Source organism: Octopus sinensis, linkage group LG1 (genome assembly GCF_006345805.1).
Source record: "Octopus sinensis linkage group LG1, ASM634580v1, whole genome shotgun sequence".
Classification (NCBI taxonomy): Eukaryota; Metazoa; Mollusca; class Cephalopoda; order Octopoda; family Octopodidae; genus Octopus; species Octopus sinensis.
The window spans coordinates 70587976-70598314 of record NC_042997.1 but is presented as its reverse complement, the minus strand read 5'-3'; the positions used below and the strand labels follow the sequence as shown (position 1 = coordinate 70598314).

The window sequence follows — 10339 nt, the reverse complement described above, 5'->3', positions numbered from 1 at the left end:
AATCAAGTGCAAACACCATATGTAAGTATATACACACTTACAGGCGAATACAAACACACACACAATCACACAGTTATATGTATATATATATATATATATATATATATATATATATATATATATATATATACAAGTATATACATATATATTTAAAGATATATACAAGTATATATGTGAACACACACCTACACACACATACACACACGCATACACACACATACACACACACACAAATACATATACTGTATACACTGCGTCCCACATTATCAGGCAAATTAATCTTCTCTCAGTAAATAAATGTATATTCGTTCAAAACCATTGTTTTCCCACTGACTGATGACAATAACTATCTGCGCGCATTCTGACAAAATACATTGGATCTGCGCAGGCGCCAACAAATTGTGACCATTTTTGTAATTGTGTAACATTTTCACCGCCACAAATTATTAGGCAAATATAATAAAAGTGATAATTGTGTCATAACAAACGTTTATTTAATTCAACAGTAAATGTTTAACAAAAAAAATTCATAAAAAAAAATTAATGGTAAATACGTTCGAATGAAAATAATCATGGGATTATGTTGTCATGCAGTTGCTAATGTTTTATGTATGATCCTCCACATGCAATAAACCTCCTTACGCACTGATCCTTTGAATTAGTCAAGGTGAAGATATCCTCTTGCGTCATGCTTTGAGAAACATCTTCAATAGCATCCTAGAGGGCAACTGTACTTGTAAAAAGTCGTCCATCTTGGTAAACGCGCCTCTTTAGGACACTTGCATAAAGACCAACTTTCTCTAGAATGAAAGATCTTGCGTTTTGAACGACGGTTGGAAATTGTTCTTTCAGAAGGAAACATATGTTTTCGATGTCATCTTAATGTCATCTGGGACCATCCATGGTCCGACCATCATACCACCAACGATGCCAGCCCAAAACATGACCCACCTCCCCTTGTTGGCGTTTCAAACTATGAGGACGGTTCCCGCTGATTGATTCCCAACCTTTACTCCAGCCATCTGGTCCGTCAAGGGTAGCACGGAATTCGTCAGTGAACAGAACTGTTGAAAAATCTATCTTCATGTATTATTCTGCCCATTTCGGCCTCTTCCTCTAGTAACAGGTTTAACATTCCTGGCTACCTGCTTCAAGAGGCGTCACATGGCAGTTTTCGCTACGCCTTCCTTGCCACAACGTTTGAAAACTTCTCTACTTGTCAGACATAGGTTCCGCACAACTTTGCTTTTCACATGTTTACAGAGTACGATTCGAAGCAACCCTCGACTTACTCTTATCTGTCCTCGACCAGACAAAAATAGGAGACTGCACATATTTCTTCACTGTTCGGTAATCTCTTCCTAGAATTATTGATATTTCTATGGCCGTTTTTCCTTTCCCAAGTTCTGACACGATGGTAGACTGCCTTTAATGTATTTGTAACTATATTTATTGATATATATATATATATATATATAGGTGGGTATAAGGGAGAGGGTACTGAAAAGTGCTTGGCTTTGTGTAAAAGGAAATACAGAACGATCAGTTAATGAATTTATTGAACATATTCCTCTCTCAGATTCACACAGTTACTGTAGCGGTCCTTCAGTTTTTCTAAACCCTCTAAAAGAACCCAGAAGGTTGGGCCACCAACCAAGCCCTTTGCGATACCCTTAAAGCCAGGAACCTTTCAGCGACCCTCGTGTATTTTTATATAACCTTTATTTACCAGTTATTACCTTTATACAACTTATTACCCTCTGGCCAAGGTTTATACTAATATTAGTAATTAATTAAATGAGAATCATTCTGTTGAGATGTTTCGAAAGAATAACATGTAAAAACCTAACGGTATATCATTTTACATCTCAGACGAGGTTTTTATTGCTGTAATTTAATTCTTTCGGTCAAAATCAAAACAGCTGTAAGAGAACATGTTGAATTTGTGCAGTTAATAAATTATGTTAATACTACTTCTTCATATTTTGGATTTCAATTTGAACTTTTATAAACCTAGATTTATACTTCAGCCTATTATTTTAGGAATATTATTATTCACATCAAAATAATAGGCAACAAACTAGTAATTCATTGGATATTTTCTGTCACTTAATGAGGCTACTTTAACCTCTACTTAAATATATATATATATATATATATATATATATATATATATAATATATATATATATATTATATATATATATATATATATATATATATAGGAGGGTGAGGGTGTCCCCCTTTGGACATGAATGACCATAGGATTGTACCCAGAACATTGCACTCCGGGGTACAAGTCCGGGCATGGTTCTTTATGGAAAATCAGCAGCCGCCCATGCATAACAACCTTCTGTCTCCACGCCAATGATGTTATCCAAGGAAAGGCAAAGGCCGATGCAGCTTGGCACCAGTGACGTCGCAACTTATTTCTACAACCTCACGATCATAAGCTCGATGCTCTAAAACACTCAACAATGCGCCTTCATATATATATATATATTATATATATATATATATATATATATATATATATATATATATATATAGTATATATTACTTTATAAAAATAGGGTATTACTTTATAACTTTATAACTTTCAAATATTTCAAGTAATATTTCAAATATACCGTAAATGGTCGTTTTACATACCGAACACTGCTCGGTCAAATTAATTAATAATTAATTAATTTTACCCTTTTTATTGACTATATATATATATATATACATACACACATACGTATATATATATATATATATATATATATATATATATATATATATATAATATATATATGAGTTTATAAATATATGTACATACATACATACATATATATATATATGTACGTGGTCTGATCAATAAGTATGCGCAATGTTGCTGTAGTAACAAAGCTAAAGCACGGAAAGTAAAGCCACTTGGCACGGAGTGACCTTCAACCCTATTGTGCATGCAGACTAAGCTTTACCGCTTTAACTCGCTTCCGATGTTTACAGCAGTGCTTGGAAGGAAGTTGTGTAGCGTGTGAGAAAGGTGAGCAAAAATCCGCATCAAATTTTGCCAAAAACTTTTCATTGTTCTCAACACAATCAAGGAAATTTTGTGCAACGGAAGCCCGAGTGTTCTTTTTGGTCACCTGAAAGCAGATTTGGCATACACTTGGCAGACACGCGACTCATTCCCAAATCTAGTGTGATAATGGACTGAGTTGAACCGTAACTAATCTGCACATCCTCCGGATCCTGATTCGACAATTTTTCCTCACAGCTGCACGCACATCTGCGATGTTGATCTCGTTCTGCTGGTTACGGGTCTCCCAGAACGTTCGTCAATATCGACATTTTTTTGGCCATCTTGGAAACGTCTGAACCACTCGTACACTTGTGTGCGCCTCATACATTCCTCTCCATACACTTTCTGCAACTTTGTGCATGCCTCTGAGTAGATGTCACCATGAGAACTTGCTCTGTCATGGTCAATGCGACGATCACATGCTATACACCTTCCTTCCAAGCGCTGTAGTAAACAGTGCCAATGAGCTAGAACGTAAATACGGCAGAGTTCAAGGTCAGTCTGTGCCGAGCGTCTTCACTCTGCGTGCTTTAGTTTCGTCACTATGGCAACAGTCCGGATACTTATTGATAAGATTTCGTATATATATTCGTTAAACTGAGTCGTCTCCATTTTATGCATGGCGTATCTCTAAATATATATTCATGCATAATGTTTGTTTAGCATACACGTATATTAGAACTACTTATTCGTATGAAGGGTATTTGAAAGAACAATTCTACATTAAAACATGAGATTCTGTTCATCCGTTAACATGTAATCTTGTTATTTTTAATTATTAATTCATGTGTATCCTTATGTCAGTGGATAACCAGATTAGATTACGTTAGCGAACAAAGAATTTTGCGCGATATTCTATGTTCTGAGGTAAAATCACGGCCAAGTTGAATTCCAAGCAATTCCGTAAAGAAAAATTGTCCATGTTCACCCACTGTGTGAATCCTTGGGCGTCTTATAAGTAATAATTAATGGTTATCCCTTTCAAATATAAATTGTTTATTGTAAGTTTATCCTTAAAATATTTATTTAAACGATTAGAGATCTTAAACCTTCGTCTCATAAGAACTCTCCTGTCTCGGGAATAGCTCTTTTTCTGGGACCAATATAACACATGTGACTCGCATTATTGACATGAATTTATGCTTCTTATTAATGTCATATATAGAGAAACTTTTAAGCCAATTGTGCTGGAGATGTTTCAATTGAATTCCAGTAAGCCTTGTAGAAGTTGAGACTGGACTGGCTTTGGGTGTCATCTGTGGGAAATACATCTTTAACTAGTTTTGGACCATACATTGTCAGTACTTAAATGTTTTGGTCTGAGAAGATTACCGGTGATATCTTCACATTGTGGATAATTTCCACATTGTTGGGGAAGTAGAATCCTGAGATGTTATCGTTTCTGGTTGGAGAGAGCTCAATAAACACCATTTTCGTGAGATGAATCGGAGATTCTGTTTGACATCGCTCTTTGCATGTCATTTCTGTGATTATATCACCATCTGAACATCTGATATTTGGAAAGTTGAATTCACCCATCAGAAGTACATTAATGCATTGATCTACTTACGTGAGTACTACCGAGGGTTCTCTCAAACTTAATATCGTGCACATATACTAATTGACTGTGACAAACCATATGTATGTATATATACATATATGAGTGTATGTGGGTGTGCATGCGTTTAGGTCTGTGGATGTATGTATGTGCGCGCGTGTGTATGTGTACCTATATGCATGCATCCATCCACCAATCTATATATATGTATATATATATATATTATATATATATATATATATATATATATATATATATATATATATATATATATACATATGTATGTATGTATATATGCACTATCACACACGATTCCCAGATGTTTAAATAAGGTTATTATCTAAATTAACTTGCAGAATATTGGAATATTTACTAATGGAGTGCTTCTACATTGAGAGTTTAGGAGCAAATTGACTGTTACTTCACACAATATGTGCACTTACACAGGCACACACATACGCACGAATACTTGAGTGCATTCAAGTCAACTAAAGAACGTCTACATATTTGCGCGTCCCACTGAAAAGAACCACATTAATATCAAATGATACACTACTATCCTCAAAGGAAAAGTATGCACAAGATGTTGTGGAGCAAAGGAAAGATATATATAAAAAATATCAGATTTAGCTGTCACAACTGAGTGACACAGGCCTTAGGTGTGTTCAAGAAATTTTGACCTAGAACTAAACAACTACAGCAAACACCAAGTTCATATTTCGAAGTATAATTGTATTTATCCAATTATCTCATGTTTATTATACATACTTCTTTATAACGTCTGCACCTTTTTTTTATAGGTTTATCATTTAATTTTATATTCCGCTCTCTCCCTTTCTCTCCCTCTCATCTCCATCTCCCTCCCTCTCTCTCTCTCTCTCTTCATATATTATTATTATTATTATTATTATTATTATTATTATTATGATTATTATTATTATCATTATTATTATTTCACTTAGGCATACCGATACTAATAACTGGGTATTAGAACTCAATACACATATGCTTCAAAGCAAATATGTGTGTGTGTGTGTGTGGTGTGTGCGTGTGTGTCCTGTCTATGTTTGTTGCCATTCACAAATAAGTTGCTATATATAACGCAGACATGTACTGAAGCAAACACACACATATGCACATACACACTTATAAGCGTATGTCAAAATCTGTACACTCATATTCACAAAAACACACACACATGAAAATACGTGTGTATACGTGTGGGTGTATGCGTTTGTGTGTGTACGTGTGTGTGTATAAGCATATAGATATAGACACACACCACACACGCAAACACAAACACACGCGCGCGCGCACAGAGACACAGATATACATGCATGTAGATTCATAGCAACAGTTCTCGAAATTATCTAGTTACAGGAGAAAATGTTAGTGGATAAGTATAAGTCATCCAAGACTAGTAAGTGTTCTGTCTAATATATATATATATATATATATATATATATATATATATGTAAATATAATATGTGATAATTATTCGGTAGCCATGATAAAACTCTGAGTTTCGGTCGTCGGGGTGGAAATCCACACCACCATCTCTTCAGTTATCCGCCATGGCAGCGTGGATTTCCACCCCGACATCCGAAACTCGGAGTTTTATTGTCACATATTACATTTACAGATACATTTCTCTATTTAGATAATATCGAGGTCTCTTTCATTCTTTTGCTGTCTTATCTTTTCTATCACTATATATATATATATATATAGTGTCTCGCGTCTGACCACTGTCCGAAGTCAGGACGCCATGATAGATCGTTAGCTCCTACACGCATTTTTTTCTCTCCGTGTTTCCCTCCTTGTTTTTTTCTGTGTATCTTTCTGTCGAAGAGCGTAGGCTCGAAACGTAAAAGACTTTTTCTATTTCTATTCCTGAGCGCTATACTAATACATTTGTTTTGTTTGTGCTCCACCTGCCTTCGTCTTTTGTTTATTTTCGTTAACTTTCCCGTTATATATATATATATATATATATATGTATGTATATATATATATATATGTATATATGTATATATGTATATATATATATATATATGTATATATGTATACGCAAACACACACACACATATATATACATTTATATATATATATATACATACATACACATGAATGTCAACGTACGTGTATATGTGTGCGATATGTATGTGCGTAGTTGTGTGTACCTGTGCATGAATGTAAGTTCCTTGTTGGCCGTGGTATATTTCTCTGTTATCATATATCCATGCAGCCACAGTCTATTTTCCTGGGAGCAAAAATATCTCAATGGCTTATACAGAACCCTTATATGGGCACATATGTATATGAGTTTGTGCACAGAATCACACAGACAAACAACCCCAACACACACATGAAACGCCACTTGGTAATAAAATAATAAAGTGATGTAATATATATTAAAATAATGTTGCAGAGACATTAAATGTACGTTTCTATGTGTGTGTGAGCACGCTTGTTTGTCTCAGTTTATATATGTGCATGTGTGTGCATACAAATATGTATGTGTGCGTATGTGTGTTTGCGCCTGTGTGTGTGAGTGTGCGTGCGCGCGCTATTTTTGCATACAAATTTTATATATATATATATATATATATATATATATGCCTTTATGCTTCTCCAATTGCAGTTACACACATGTGCGTGTGAGTGTGAGAGAGTGTATAAACATATCACACGGATGATTTTGTCGGTGTATGTATTAATAATTAATTAAATGTTTGCAGATCCTTCCTGGCATATCCTTTTCTCGTTGCGTATTTTTGACATTTCTAAATAAGTAGTGCAGATATTATAAATCAATATCCGATAAATTATAGTAATAAAAAATTTTCGAATAGCTGAAATTTATTTTACATCTAATGTACTGTGAGCGTCTATTGATTTTTGTATTTTGTTTGTCACTCATGTTATCTATGGTAAATTACTAAGGTCACCGTTGAGTTTGCTCCTCTTGAGAAAGTCATCTGCTCTCAGTGATTAAATTTCAAATATTACTTACAAAATTTTACACACACACACCTACGCACAAACGTACTCACAAGCAAGAAATTACCAGGATCACATCTTATTACAGAATATTGGTACAATAGTCTTAACATACATCTGCGAGATTTAATAACGCTGTATGGGAAGAATGTTAATGGCACGTTAAACACGGCTGTGAACTCAACAAAATAGTCAAACCCCTGAATACCATTCAATAGCCTGACAACACATCATGTATAATAAATACAGTGGATACCTGAAAGTGTTCCTGCAGGATCATTGTACTATCAACAATATCATTACTACTGAACATATGAAAAATAACATCTCTTAAATAGCAACTACTTTCGGCTACGCACGCCCATGTTCTTTCCTAACCTTGCACCATGACACCCTCAAGAGATTCAGACCCCACCTCTCTGATTTCTCTATTGATGTTCTCCTTTAGTTGCCAGTTGACACTGCCGTAGCGGGTCATTATTCTCTCTCCAAAGCACTGCCGTAGCAAGTGCATTGTTTTTCTTGCGGTATGAGCTGTTGTACCATTTTGCTGGAACCCTGTGTGAAGTCTACATTGAATGGTCTTCACGTTCCCCAAACTTGACTAGCCCGGGCATTTTCTTGAGATACATGAAAGAGAGGGTTTACATCAACAAAGCGGAGATCCAGGTGCAACTGAAAGAGAGCATCAATAGGGAAATCAGAGGAGCAGAGTCTGAAACTCTTGAGGGTGTCATGGTGCAAGGTTAGGAAAGAACATGGGCGTGCGCAGGCGAAAATAGCTGCTATTTAAGTGATGTTACTTTTCATATACGATATAGTGCTGTTGCAACATTTGACTAGTGCATATTCATTTTTAATGTCCTTTATATTGTATCAAAATTTCATGTATTTATTTGTACAGTTATTAAAAGTATTAATTTAAATACATCAGTGATATATATATATATATATATATATATATATATATATATATATATATATATATATAATATATATATATATATATATTATATATATACATACATACATACATATATTCGCCATGATAGATCGGTAGCCGCTAAACCTTTTCTATTTTCTCTCCGTGTTTATTCTGTGTTCCTTTCTGTTGAAGAGCGTAGGCTCGAAACATAAAAGACTTTCTCACTTCCCGAGCGTTGAACTAATACATGTGTTTGTTGTTTACACACCCGTCATTTTTTTTTGTAATTTCTCTCTACATACATACATATACACATACATACATAATACATACATACATGCATACATACATAGATACATACAGACACACACAACCACACACGCACACACACACACACACACATATATATACATACATATTAGTGATAGAAGCGGTATTACATGAATGTACTCATACCATCACACCAAAGAACTTTTTAAGTTTTCAACAAACAAAAATGCTAGTTCTAAAATCTCTAAGAGATGAACGCAGTAGTTGTACTATCAAGTAATGTTCATAGCTACTTCAGCATAGCTGTCTGTTAGATTAGAGTGTACTGCGATTTTTAACCCCAAGAGGACATCTCCTCTAGCTTGTCAACAATGCTAAGCGGCATCCGAGATATTGCTAACAAGGGAGGGAACCACTACCACCTTCTAGTGACAGGTCCAGCTGACCAACTTGGTTTTCGGCTACTTCTGTCTCTCTTCAGTATTGGAAATCTCGTCTGCTAGAGATGGCAATATTTATTTCAAGCGACTTACAGTCGCTGATTTTGCATCTAGCAAAAATGCTAGTTCTAAAATGTAAGAGATCAACGCAGCAATTGTACTAACAAGTAATGTTCGTAGACACTTCAACATTACTGTCCATTCGAACAGATTTAATGCGATTTTTTAACCCCCAAGAGGACATCTCCTCTATCTGGTTAACGATGCATATCTGCATCTAATTAAATATTGGAATTCAAAGAAATTTAGGGAAAACCAGTAAGTGGGGTATGTAGTCCGAGACTCCAACAAATTATGCTGCAATGACGGATGTTCCTACATTGCGCTTTTGAATAATTGGTCCTGGAAAGAATAAGTGGAAATTTCACTTAGGTATGCAACTGTAAAATGCGGCATGACATATATATTCAAGTTATGTAGGAACTCGTTGGTCTGGTTCACTGTTATTTCCTTAACATCCTCTTTCTCTTTCCTGCTTTGATCTTCTTCCTCCCACTAAGAGAGATATGTATTTTTCCCTGTATATGCGACATTACCAATTAATTTTGATATTTTCCCATTAAATAATCCTTTCTCAACAAAACTGTGTTAATACTTTATTTTTTCCCAAAACAGTGTATGTACTTATCAAAGTTATAATTAGAAGGAACTGATTCCAAATTAACTTAAATAGAACTCACAAAATATAGTCATAAACTTTACTGTAGCCAAATGCTTCGGTGACTCACCTGTATTTTCCGAATGTGTCAAAGCTAGTTTTTCAAAGCGTAGGCATTAACGTTGTATATTTAGTGAAATTAGGATTCCATAATCGCTACTTGAGTAGCAAAGTAAAAATGAAATTGTGTTAAATGTGAATCTAATGCGAGACGTGAACTAGGATTATCAAAACATATGCTTCTATGTTACTTAAACATTTTGCTTACGTTATAGTAAAATTAAATTTCATCATCAGCTTTAGAGAAAATTACTACAGTTTGTTCACATTACAACTGACAGTTTTTCTTTGTATTA

At 34.8% G+C, this 10339-nt stretch overlaps 1 long non-coding RNA gene across 1 annotated transcript in view; it reads right to left on the bottom strand.

Moving 5' to 3' along the window:
- Positions 1 to 1518: 1518 nt before the first annotated feature.
- LOC118766275 overlaps positions 1519 to 10339 on the bottom strand; it is a 17907-nt gene continuing 9086 nt past the window's right edge. The window contains exon 3 of the long non-coding RNA XR_005002189.1: positions 1519 to 1699. This is a non-coding gene — a long non-coding RNA (uncharacterized LOC118766275). The remainder of the gene's footprint in view (positions 1700 to 10339) is intronic.